Genomic DNA, 14,498 nt, shown 5'->3' on the forward strand with positions numbered 1-14,498 from the left:
GTGTTTTTAAAAAGGGTTTAATTTACCCTTCTCCAAAAATTTTCTTTACCCTGATGTTTTTCGCCACGAATTTTGCAAAAGGCGTAGGTTTCACATTGTTCTGTTCAACGTTTTCACAATTTATTCAACCGTATGCATTTTGGCGTACCGTCGGTCCGTAGCGTATGAAAGCGCCAATCATTTTACATGTGGGTCCGCATGTGCGTATAATTAGCTAGATTCAATGGGAAGGATTCTTGCACTCTCGGGTGCAACTCAGCTACCTTTTGCAAGCGATTCTCAATTTCAGTCTTCGTTTTCCACCCTCTGAAATTGAATGGAAAAATCTCTCGAATTTTTGCTGATCACGGAGACCAACTAAACATTGTCAGTTTACTAACAAAAGAAAATTTTATTTCTTTTGTTAATTTCATCGTCTGTGAAGTGCCTTCGTCGTTGTCCCTGGGCAAGATAATGGTCTCCTCACGCTAGTCTATTTATAGATCTGTACCATAATATTTAAATTTGACTTGGGGATTATTCACTAATTACGTATTTTCATGGGGGTTCCTCAGAGTAGTCAAGAATAACTAAATTTCATTGATAAAAAATAAGAATTAATTGAAAATTTTTAGCTTAATATTTTTACTAGAGGGACCTTCCACTAATTGCATAAATTTTAAAAAACTTTTATTGTACTTTATTACTTTCTTTTACTCATTAATTTTACTATTGTATTAATACTTTCAAACATTTTCGGTGTTTATAACTCTTTTCATCATAAAACTTAATATTTAGAGGCTAGATCTTAAGTAAAAGTCTGAAGTTTTCATTTAAATGCACGAAAAAATCTTGTGTTATTCCTATTTGTCATTCCAAAAAACTTTAATTCGTCATTTAATGATTTGATTTAAAAACAGTTGGAAAAAAAAATCAATTATCTCAGATTTGTTGAAATTGAGTGTAGGGACCATATAATAATTTACTTCTTAAAAATGTTTAGCTTCAACACTTATTTTATTTACATTTTAAAATTATTTACCTTTTTTTTAATTATTTCATTAAAGCAATACTGAATCAAGTAACAAATTTAATAAAAATTTATTAGGGACCATTCACTAATTTGAGTTAGTAATATGAATTTATTTTAGTTTTCTTAATTCTCTATATATCTTTATGAATTCGGTATGATCAATGATATTAATCTTGTTAATGTTTTGTTGAATATGCTTTTATAAATATATTTAAATATAAAAAATACATTCGATAAACTTTTCAAATAATAGTTAAATTAATTATAATTTTGAAATAATTTTTTTATCGATATTAAATAAAGTAATTAGTAGTTTAAGAAAATAGAATAAGACACTCAATATTAAATATATTTAAAATTGTGCATTAATTGTTTTTATGGTGGCTAATATAATCAAGAAAAGAGTTCTTTGTCAGAAAAACTACCTATTTTATCACGATCCTGTAAAGTTTTCAAAAATTATTTAGCATTTTGTTTATGTACATGTATGAAGTATTTTTAACTATAGGAAAAAAATTGATTAGTGAGCATATCATGATTATGATATTTTGTAAAGTGCTTAAAAATATTTTTTGAGTGCCTAAGAGGTGCTTACTTTTTGCTGAAAAATTTAGCGACGCACCCTATTACGTCTAAAAAGTCTTTGAAAATGGAGGCCTATTTTCAGAGCTTGTCGACTCTTATTTCCAATTTGTATATTTTTGGAAGAAAATAAAGTTTTTAATCTAGTAAAATCAAAAGAAATTTTAAAGATAATCTAAAAAAGCATTCTATGACCCACCTCAATTACGATCATTAAGGTGATTAACTGACAATTAAAAGCATTTTTTATTAATTATATAATACTCTAAATTTGTCTCAACACAAATTAGCCAAAGAAATAACTTATATTCCAACTGTTCCGAAAAATGTATACACTGTTTCGCCAAATGGTTCATTGGATACAGTTGTTACTGAGAAGGACAGAAATGGGTGGTTGTTGACTTCCACCGGTGAATGTTGACAATCACATAGTCGCTTTGGTGAATGTATGAAATATATACTAGGTCTAGTTAAGTGCCACTGCCCAGTATACCCTACATTAATTTTTTTTCTTCAAGGTTCAGTGCCATATGACTCGGTATACCTTTCCAGGTATGTCCCACATCAATATTTTCTTTAGGTCAAGTGCCACTGCCAAGTATACATTTAACGGGTACTCCGTACACTGATGTTTCTTCTAATCTATCCTCAGCAGATATTAAAATATCGAATAAATATAATAATAACAACGGATAAATTAATATCAAATCGGATATAACAAATATTTTGAAAAGCGACTACGTGATTGTTGACATTCACCGATGAAAGTCAACGCTAAGAGTTACTCTTTCACTTTCGTAAATTACGTCGTTAGTTTAGTAACTTAAATGATGCTACAGCATTCCATAAATGAAGTGATTTTTAAAAAAATGAACCGCAAAATGCTTGGAAACCCCGGTAAACCTAATTGGGATAACATTTTTTTTTTTTTTAAAAGGAACTTTTGGCATCGTCGAATGTCAGTATCAACTCGTTTAAAAAAATAAATTAGTACTCCATATAGCTAGACTGTTAAAGGATTTCATCGAATGAGTGAGAAATGAATAAGAATCTAACTGACAATCGATCTGATTCATCCACACATTTTACTATTCATTCGGATATGCTGATGTCATCATAATATATTCACAAACGTGGTTGTTGTTCAAGAGAGTTTTTTTTTTAATAAGCTCCTGTAATTATTTTTCAAATACAGGGTACTCCATCAACCAGTAAAACAAAATACATTTTTCTGAATATTTATCGATTAAAAGTTTTTATTTTAATTTTATAACCGTCATGGAACAACCGACCCAATTTAGGGTTTACGGCTACTAATATTCAACTACGAAGCCTTTTAATTTTGATCCCAATTCAGATGACAAGGGAACTCCTGGAGCAAGTATTACGAGAAATTTTGCCGTTGTAATATTAAAAACATAAAATCTTCAACGATGAAAAATATTATGAACGTTTTAAAATTAGTTTAATTTTCATTTTCACGTAAAAAGAAAATTATTTTTACTTTCAAATACAAATTTAAAAAAATTTATTTTTAAATTTTAAAAATAAAACCCCTATATCTGTGTTCGATACCAATTGATTTGATTTCTATGCTGGTTCGTTTGATAACAAATGAATAAAATAGCATATGGACTGTAATTAAGATTTTATTATCATTGGTGCTACGAGCACGCTCATACTATAAGATCAACAACCAATTTTCAATGGGTTTACAAGAAACGGTGGCGAGGATGCTAAGACAAAAATGCCAAATTGGCTCTATATTTCTGAGATATTAAACAATCTGCTTAAAAAAGGTGGTCACTCAAAAAAGGTGGTTTTATAACCGTCGTTGAACAGTCGACCCAGTTGTTCGGGTTTACGACTACTAATGTTCAACTACCTAGCCTTGTAATTTTGAACCCAATCCAGAAGACAAGGGAACTCTTGGATCAAAAATTGGGACAAAATTTACCATCGTGGAAGACTTTTTGGTGGAACTAAACTGAATTTGCCTTACATGGATAGGAAAATCTCCCATGCTTAACCTGGCGGCAAGGGGACTCTAACCCATGATCTACCACTGAGGATATTTTTACGTCAGCACAGTGGTCGGTGCGAGCCGGGTGCGGAATTTGAATCGACCAGCTATCGATGGCATCAGACCCGGGTAACCTCATTGGGAGGTTAGCGCTCAATCCCCTGAGCCACCACGGCTTTTAATTGAAAGTATACACATTCATATGAATACGAAGAAAAAAAACAAAAGTTTCTTCAGGAATGATTATTCACCAAGATGATTAAATTCACCGGGATAAAAAATGCCAATGCCCGGTTGAAAGTGACATTTTTCTAATAACAGTTCAACAACCAAACACAATCAAATGGTCATAGGGTAACTTGATGATTTAAAGTTGAATGTTCAAGATGAATGTTAAAAGTCTGCATTGTGTTTAAAATAACTACACTGCGATGGATAACTTATTTAAAATGGGAATCGAAGCATCTGTATTATTTGTTATTTAATTCATCTTGTCCGATATTTTACAGAATACCATTTCATTCATAATTTTTATTCCTTTGAATCTCGCTTCATTTTCGATTTTTGGAATGTTAGTTAATGAAGTGTCCTAAAATATTTCCAATTTTTTAGACAATACAAAAACTTTTCATTTAAAAAAAAAATTGCTCTATGATTTTAATTTCTATTAATGCACGTGAAATGATGATACTTAAGGCATTCGAATTACCGAACGACAATTTCAAAAGACTTAGTAGATGCTAAAGTTAATAATAATTCTCAATGTTAATAATAATAATTTCTAAAATCCAACAGCTGGCGCTCTTTGCTGTAATGCAAAAAGATTAATTGTATTCAGTTTCCTCTATGCCACCGTACCATGAACGTCGTTCCTTGTTTTTGTTATTAAATATATTTGGTTAAAATTTTTTCTCCTTGTTTATATATTTTGTTTGCAATTCTTTAAAACCTTGAGATCATCGTATTTAACATTACCGCACCAACCTGGGACTTAAATCATTTTACATTACTGAGCAGAGCGCCATCTCTTGGCTTTTAGAAATTGTTACAGAGATGATTGTGCTCATGAAAATTCCGGATTTTCTCTAACCTCGATCCGGAAATCCAATGTCCAAAAATTTCAAGAAATCATCCATCACATTAAAGCATAAAAACTCGTGTATATTTTATTTAGAAATATTAGTAATTTCATTTGTAGATATTTTTTCTGGTAGAATAATAAATGTGATTAGTAGAGCCCGGATTTTGATGACCTAAAAAATCTCAATTAATGCCCTTAAAAAGTGCAAAAAATGCCCTTATGAACTGCAAAAAATGCCCTTAAAAGTGCAAAAAATGCCGTTAAAATGCGAAAATTGCGCTAAAAGTGCCTTATGACATGACTTAAAATAGAAGTAAAAATATTGAACTAAAACAATGTTTTACTCTTTAAAATTATTATGAGTCGTTTCAAAAAATATAAAGCAATGCAATACTTGTTCTACGACAAATATGTTTTATATCCAAAAATAACAAAAAAAGGAAAACATATTGACTCCAAAACATTTTCATTTTGTATAGAAACTTAAATGAATATAACAACTTCCATCTCATAATATTACTAAATATCAGAATTACAGTGGATTATTAATTTTTTTTTCTTATTATTTTGAAATGTAAACGAGCGTCTCTTGTCTGAAAGCAAACTTTTATGCCAGGAGAAGCTTCTTTCAACGTCTACTGATGTTATTGGTGCGTACTTGAAAAAGACGGTCACACTTACTGACAATTCTTCTTCAATTTGAAAAGATGTTGCTTCACCTGTTAATATCCTAGAAATTTTCTTCATTGTTTTGAAGCCAGTGTAATAATAAAAAATTATAAAAAATAATAAAAATTAGAAAAATTTAACAAAAAATTTAAAAAATGCAAAATACGCCCCAAAATTTTAAAGAAAATGCTCTAAAGGACAAAAAATGTCCAAAAATGCAAAAAATGCAATTGTCATCAAAATCCGGGCCTTAGTGATTAGACATAAAAGTAAACTTATACATAATCATTCATTTAAATTATGCTGCATATCATTTATTTGAAATTTTATTTTGTGAAAATACCAAGGATTTAAATTTATGAAGACATAAATATTTTGAAATGCGTCATTAATGATTTTACTCGAGAAATTTTCAGGAATTTTGAGTGGGTCTCACAATCACCCCTGTTATTATTAACATTGAGAAATATTATTAACAGCTGATGAGTGAACATCCTTTTAATAGTGATGGAGGAAATCGGTTAAAAATAAACTCTTCCATTATGAGTCTTTATAAAAAAAAAGTAAAATATCTAGAGATTACATAATAAAAATATTTTTTAAAAACTATGAAAATAACCAGAGACTGTAAATATTTTGTCACATTAATGAATGGAAGGAATATTTTACTAGAGAAATAATGACGATGTTACAAGTGCCTTGTTATTTGGGGTGGACGTCACTGGGGGGTGATCTGGCAAACTACAAGTGGGAGATATGACGGAGGCAGAAGCTATGAATGGCACTAGCAGATGCCCCATTCTAACTTAAAAAAACATTCTCCCTTCCCTTCTCATTCATGAAACACACATTTACTACCGACACCAAAACACCTGAAAACGACACTGACCTATTTTATGCCTTTTTTTTCAGGGTGCGTTGTTAGATTTTTCAACTAAAAATACGCGGTTTTTAAGTAAGCAAAAAATAATTTTTACTCACTTACCAAAAAATAATCATAATTTGAATGAGGGCAGTAATAAAAATTATGACAACTACCAACTGTAACTACTTTTTTTAAAAGTAACTACACACACTACTTTTGGAATAGTAGCAACTACAAACTGATTTGGGATTGTAATTACTACGTCCCTACTTTAAGGCGACGAATTTACATTTAATTTAAAGGAATAATTAGGAAATATTTATTCATGTTTACATGAGACAGTTTGTTATTCCAAAAAAAAAATTTTTTTTTTCGAATTGGTGCATTTTATCTTCAATTCAGAATTTTTTTTGAGGGGGATCGTAATTACTACGTCCCTGCTTTAAGTAGAAGAATTTACATTTAATTTAAAGGAATAATTAAGAAATATTTATTCATGTTTACATAAGACAGTTTGTTATTCCAAAAAAAAAATTTCGAATTGGTTTATTTTATCTTCATTTTATAATTTTTTATTTTGGGATCGTAATTACTACGTCCCTACTTTAAGGCGACGAATTTACATTTAATTTAAAGGAATAATTAAGGAATATTTATTCATGTTTACATGAGACAGTGTTATTCCAAAAAAAAAATTTTTTTTTTTTTCGAATTGGTGTATTTTATCTTCCTTCAATTTATAATTTTTTATTTTGGGATCGTAATTACTACGTCCCTACTTTAAGGCGACGAATTTACATTTAATTTAAAGGAATAATTAAGGAATATTTATTCATGTTTACATGAGACAGTGTTATTCCAAAAAAAAAATTTTTTTTTTTTTCGAATTGGTGTATTTTATCTTCCTTCAATTTATAATTTTTTATTTTGGGATCGTAATTACTACGTCCCTACTTTAAGGCGACGAATTTACATTTAATTTAAAGGAATAATTAAGGAATATTTATTCATGTTTACATGAGACAGTGTTATTCCAAAAAAAAAATTTTTTTTTTTTTCGAATTGGTGTATTTTATCTTCCTTCAATTTATAATTTTTTATTTTGGGATCGTAATTACTACGTCCCTACTTTAAGGCGACGAATTTACATTCAATTTAAAGGAATAATTAAGAAATATTTATTCATGTTCACATGAGACAGTTTGTTATTCCAAAAAAAAAAAAAAAATCGAATTGGTTTATTTTATCTTCAATTTTTTTTTTGACATTCACGACAGCGAATATTTAATTTATGAAACGCGAAATAATTAAATACTTGAATTTTTTTAATTGGTTAATGCTGTTTTTTTATTTCCTCTAAAAAAATGAAGTCCATCGAAAATACGTTCCTTTCCATTTAAATAACATCCATGATTCACGAATGTACTTTGACACGTGAAAGTGTGAGCAAAGCTATTAATTATCTATTTTACGGAATAGATAATTTAAATATTAGTTACACGTGATTCTAACTGTGTAATTTCGGTTAACGCTCCGCTTACCATCCAATTCGAAAAATAAGTTACTTTAGAGCAATCTTTCTTTTCTAAACTATCGTTAAAAGTGGTTTCAAGGAATAGCTACAAACTACAGTTTATTTGTATCCCACTAGTCCCTACACTACAAACTACGAAAAGAAAGTAGCGTAGTGCGCTATTTTAACCACTAGGTAATACAGTACAGAACCCGTTATCCGGAAATCAGAAAACCGGAAAACCGGAACGAAATTCAATAAATTTTCCCGCCATTTTTTAAAAAAAATTTTTTTTTTTCCTCATAAGATTTTAGGATTTTTCTTTCTTTTTTGAAAGATGTTTACCTTACCATCATTTTGGAAATAATCATTAGTGTATTACTCCATCGTTTTTTCTTCTTTTTAAGATTATATCCACACAAAAAAATTTATTTTAGTTGGGGTTAACAAAAAAACGGCTTTTTGTCAACAACATTCAGAAAACCGGAAAAATCAGTTATCCGGAATAGCGATGGTCCCGATCGTTCCGGATAATCGGTTCCCTACTGTAGTTTGCACATGACAAGTTAAAATCCTCAAGGCCTGAATATGAACCATCTTTTATAAGCTAAACAGTTACTGTCGGTGGTAGAAAAAACTACATTATTTTTGTAGTTAACTATAACTACTCCTTTTTTTTAAAAAAAAAAAGAATAACGACTGCAAACTACTTAGGAATTTAGTATCTACTTCAATACTTTAAAGCAGTGTTTCCCAAACTTATGACTTTTGTGTAGGGGAGAGTGGGGTCAATTGTAACATTTTTTGCTTAACTATTTTTAACTAACAAAAAATCCAATATATTATTAGTATTAATTGACAGACGAGTAAAGTAGACTATCTTCTACTAGAAAAAAAAATACCTTATTTTAAATGTTATTATATCAGTTATTAGCAATTTTTGACAGTCGTGCACTTGTTACAATTGTCCCCAATTGTAACAGTTCATAAATTCAACTAAAACATAGTTAATTATACATATCATCATAGTTGTGATATATATTTTTTATTGATCAAAATAGTAGTGATATTTTAGGAGTAAAAATAATAATGAGCAGAGACCTTTTGACTTTAAGGGGTTAAAAATTTTAATTTATGCTGTGAAAGGTGACAAATAAAATAATGCACATGCAACATAATATAAATGATATAGGAAACTATTGGTGGTTCTTAAAGAGTTAAGTAATGGTATGTAAACATAAGATTATTTATTTTCAGCTGTTACATTCGTCCCTTTACTTATTGTTACAATCGTCCCCAAGACGCTATTTCCGCTTCATTTGTTTTAAACAATGCTAGTTTAATTAACAAAACTAATCTTTTTTTTTAAATGTTAATTAAGGTGTCCACTTACATATTCGGTTAATAATTTTTATTTGTTTAAACAAAATTACTTTGTTACAATATAATATTCTAATACCGAAAAAGTACTTAGGTAGCATGAAAATATCTTTTGCGATGTAACTCTTTCAAAAGTACATAAAAATGGTTGCCAGCAGGGGTGTACATGTAGATTTATTAAATACACCTTGTGCGCCACCTAGGAACCACATATAGAACCCGACACTCGAAATTTTTGCTCTGTTACCATTGTACCCTGTTACAATTGACCCCACTCTCCCCTACCCTTTCTAAATTTTTCGTAACCCTGTGTACCACTTATAAAAACATTAATGTACTTCTTACTATAAAAAATTGCACAAAAGTTAAAAATCACAACTGGCTGTTGACACCACTAATTATTATCTGCTTACTCTGCAAAAAAATAGCCAATAGAAAAATTCGTAATCGTACATTTTCATGGCTAGCTCTAATTTTAAATAAACTTTTTTGAAATTTTTGTTTGTTGCAAGATATTTCGCATAAGAACTCGTACCCCCCTAAACTGTTCCCTTACTCCTGGGGGTACGCGTACCACACTTTGGGAAACACTGCTTTAAAGAGACGAACTTTCCTGGAGAACTTAATTTACACTTATGTTCAAAATGGGCTTGAATAAGAAATTGGCTAACATTAAATATAAGGGAATAATTAAAAAAATATTTATATATATTTACAAGAGAGAGTTTGTTATTCCAAAACATTTTTCTTTTGTCGAATTCGTTCCTTTAACTTCTCAACTTTCATACCCATTCCGACAGCAAACATTTCATTTAAGAAATCTGAAGTTATATAATAATTGCAATTTTTTTAATTGTTGAATGCTCTTTTATTTCCTCTAAGAAATGAAGTACATCGAAAACATTCCGTTTCTTTGAAATAACATCAATGTTTCACGAGTGTGTAATCGCGTGTGAAAGTGTGGCCGAAGAGATTAGTTATCTATTTTTTGTACTGGCTAGTTTAAATATTAGTTTCACGTGATTTCAAATACGTAATTTCTGTTAAATTTCAGCTGCAGCCACTGGTTAATGTTAAATTAACACACCCCTACAAACTCATTTTATAGAGAGAAAAACTCCTTCTTTCATTAACATTCATATAACAGTTAACTTTTTAAATTTGCATTGTAAATTTATTTGTGTTATTTTAGAATGTTACAACGCAAAAGTTTATTTGAAGAAATGACACGATTGAATTCATTTTTCATTATACAAGTTTAATTTTTTAAATTAAGGTTTAATTTTTTGTATAGAATAAGTCGACATTGCCAGGAAAAAAATCATTGTAATTTAAGATTTTTGTCAAATAGAAACTCCTTATTCTTACATCAAATTTGTTTTCACTTATTTCTTTCCTTACCTAAGTTTTGTTTTATTTGTTCTATAGTGTATTTGTTCTTTAAGAGCGTTCGGAATGTTAAAAACAGTTTACTCAGGTAGAGGCATTAAACTGTTTATAATCTAAATCTGACTCAAAAATAAAACAAAGAGAAACGATTGCAGGGATATTTTATGGTCATAGGATCATTGTTATATTAAGAATATAAAACCTGAAATAACTAAAGTTTTTTAATAATTAAAAATACTATAAATATTTTTAAATTAGTTTAATTTCATTTTCATGTGAAAAGAAAATTATTTTTACTTTCAATACAAAGTTGGAAAGGAAATTTGAAATTTTAAAAATAAAACCTCTATATAAATAGTTGGCTTAAAAAAAGGTGGTCACTCCATGCGTAGTGTTTTTTTTCTTTCATTTATTATCTTATTTTATAACCTTCATTGAACAGTCTACCCAGATTTTCTGGTTTACGGTTACTGATGTTCAACTCCGTAACCCCGTAATTTTGAACCCAATCCAGAAAACAAGTATATTGGACGAAATTTGCCTTCGTGGAGAGCTTTTGTATGGAACTAACCCGCATTCGCGTAACACGGAGAGGAAAACCTCTCACGTTTAACCTGACGGCAAGGGGACTCTAACCCACGATCCGTCTACCACTGATGATATTTTGCGTCAGCACTGTGGTCGGTGCAAGCTGGATGCGGAATTCGTATCGGACAACCGCTACTGGGATTCGAAATCGGTTCACCTCATTGGAAGACAAACGCTCTATCCCCTGAGCCATCACGGCTCTGCGTAGTGTGTTTGGCTATGTGGCTATTGTGACTAAGTTCTATGTCAAAAGGGGAGTGCTATTTTTTTTAATCATCGAAGTGACAGAGAATCAGCATCAGAGAGATATAGTTGCCGAGATGTAAAGGAACTAAAGAAAATTTTTTTAAAACAACTTCGATTATTTTGAAACTTTCACGGTTTTCAGAAAAGATGAAAATCGAAGCCGATTTATAGAAATTTTACAGTTAACGCATACCATAATCGGTCAAATAACCGTTCAAGAACTTCATCGAAAATGTGCTTATCATCTTATCGTTTTTGCACATTTGACTTCATGACTTTTTATAACAATTAAATGCAGTTAATATTCCATTGTTATCAGAGCCGGATTTACCTTTCGTAGGCCCTAGACCAGTGATTCTCAACCTTTTTTTTGTTGCGGCACACTTTTGACGATTTCGAAATTTGACGGTACACTATGAAAAAAATTAGATTAAAAGTTGTTTAATTACCTATTTTACACTGTGTTAAATAGTTTGCAATAATAATTTCGAATGTGAAATAAAATAATGTGTACTACAAAAGCACATTCATTAAGGGATTCATTATTTCTTTCGACCCATTTTTTATTAGTTAGTAACAGTTATTTGTTTATTTTTGCTAGTTATTAATTGTTAGCTTGTTTTCTATAGCTATTAACTGTTATTTTTTTTTACATTAACTGTTATTTTTTTGTGATTTCTTGTTAAGTAGTTTTTTTTGCTAATTATTAATTGTTAGCTTAATTTTTGATAGTTATCCTTTGTTAATTTGTTTATTAATTGCATAGCTTACTTTAATGATTAGCTCTTACAACATTTTTTAAATTTGTGCGTCATATACAATTTAAACAACCATCTTATTTTAAGACAACCCTTTTATTATCAGAGACAGGACAATCGCCCACAAAGAGATGTTCACGCGGTTAAAGCGGGGAAAAATTATAAAAAGTATATATATGCACTTTTCTTTAATTTAAACTTCACTCATAATAAAAAAAAGCATTATAATTTTTATTGTATCATTTCTTTTATTTGGCGGCACATTTTAAGAATTTAGCGGCACACAAAAGTGCCGCGGCACAGTGGTTGAGAATCACTGCCCTAGACACAGAGCCGGATTATACATTTCGTAGACCCTAGGCATAGCCGTTTTTGGCCCCTCCCCTCCTTCCCCCACTCTTCCCCTCTTTTCAAAATATATGCTAAAATTTTTTTGCATATTTTTTTTACATTTTTATTAATATGGATTTTAATTTACAAATTTGCCGGCATACTGCCGATATTGCAGTTGATATCGATAATACCATTATGATTAGTTCGATCGATAACTATGTTAAAGATAAACTAGTGAATACTTTTCCTAACGTTCACATTGCATTAAGAATATATTTGTCGATTCTTGGATCAAATGCAGAAGGAGAAAGATCTTTCTCCAGATTAAAATTGATAAAAAAAATTATTTGCGTTCAACAATGAATCAAGATCGTTTGGCATCGCTCGCACTCATGTCTATTGAATACGACATTTTGCGTAGTTTGGAATTCGGCAGCATAATACAAGATTTCGTTGAATTCAAAAAAGTAATATATTAGATCATAAGATTCTGCAAAATAATTTATTACCGAAAAATATTATATTTTTAATTGTATCTTCATAATTTTGTGCAAAATACACTTGTTGTTTTTAAAGCTAAATTATTTTTGTCAACAAATTTTTTTCTCCCAAGTTTTTCGTAGGCCCCTGAATTTCGTAGGCCCTAGGCACGTGCCTAGTGTGCCTATAGGTTAATCCGGCCCTGATTGTTATAATAGTTGTCGGTTGACTGGAAAATAAGTTGATCAATGAATTAAAAATTCTTATTCTTTGTAATACATAAAAATTGACAATATACAATTTTGTTTAATTATAATAACGTTTTTTTTAAGTTTATTTCCTTCCTAACATCCATATTTCATAAATTCAATCAAGAAACATCAAGTTCTGTCATTTGATGGTAGAAATAGGTATTTATTAAGTGTTGGTATGTTTTGGTGTTAAAAAGCCGTGAATATTTGTCCTTTCATTGAAAACACAAGAGAAACTGTATCAGTGTTACAATAAAGCGAAAACGAATTCTAGATTGATGATTATCATCGCTGATTATTTAGATTGCAGCCGACAGCGTTGCGCCAAAACAGACAGAGCTGACCTTGAACGTCGCATTTTAACAGAATCCAACCTGTTAAAATGAATGCAAAAAAAAAAGAAGAAAAAATCGCTTATCGCGCAGTGAAAGTGAGACGATTCTACCTTCGCTCACTTTTATCTGATACACTTCCGCATATTTAAAAAAACCCAGACAGATAACACCTCGTCTGGAGCAGATTAGTCCTCTTTCTATTGGTCCTTATCACCAAACACACGCTTTTTAACTGTTGATCAAAATGTATTTAGTTATTTATTTCATTAGCATCTGGCTTGCCATATAAGCTGCGTCATGTTACTCAACGACTATCTGTATCATCTCACATTACTACTTTAAAAGAGACGTGTTATGGATATTTCCTCGGTTATAAATATGGTTATTATTAACAAAAATAACGATGATTATTAAGAATACCACTTTTTTCGGTAAACGTGATAAGTTATGCACATTAATCACACTGGCAGCCTACTAATAATATTTGTAAATGTTTGGGTCAATATGTGATTAATTAGGAATAATTCATTGAAACTTCAACTCTGTCATTTTTGTATCTATGTATAAATCTGCCGTTGCAATTAGAATATATATATATATATATATATATATATATATATATATATATATATATATATATATATATATATATATATATATATATATATATATACTAGTGGGCTGCCCCCCCCCCTGCTCGCTAACGCTCACCAACCCCCGAAAATTGCTACGTAATCTTACATGGTTTGCTTCTCAAACCAAGCTCGCTTCGCTTGCTACTAACTTAGGTACATTGCAAATGCACAAAATTCTAAGAATTCAAAACAATCATTCAAATAAATATAACAACTTTTTTTTTAAAAAAAATCACATCTTTTTAGTAAATACTAACTCATTAAAATAAATTTGCATTCAAATAAATGACATGTAATTCGTTAAACCTATTAGAAATGTGCTATAGTATAAAATCTCCAAGCGCAACAGCACGACTGA

At 30.1% G+C, this 14,498-nt stretch overlaps 1 long non-coding RNA gene across 1 annotated transcript in view; it reads right to left on the bottom strand.

The window, feature by feature from the left end:
- The window catches only part of LOC147816656 (uncharacterized), a 109,341-nt gene that overhangs the window by 75,409 nt on the left and 19,434 nt on the right, over positions 1-14,498 (bottom strand). The gene's annotated exons all lie outside the window — the stretch shown is intronic.

The sequence above is a fragment of the Parasteatoda tepidariorum genome, chromosome 1 (assembly GCF_982258835.1).
Source record: "Parasteatoda tepidariorum strain Cologne lab strain chromosome 1, Ptep-v5.0, whole genome shotgun sequence".
Taxonomy (NCBI): Eukaryota; Metazoa; Arthropoda; class Arachnida; order Araneae; family Theridiidae; genus Parasteatoda; species Parasteatoda tepidariorum.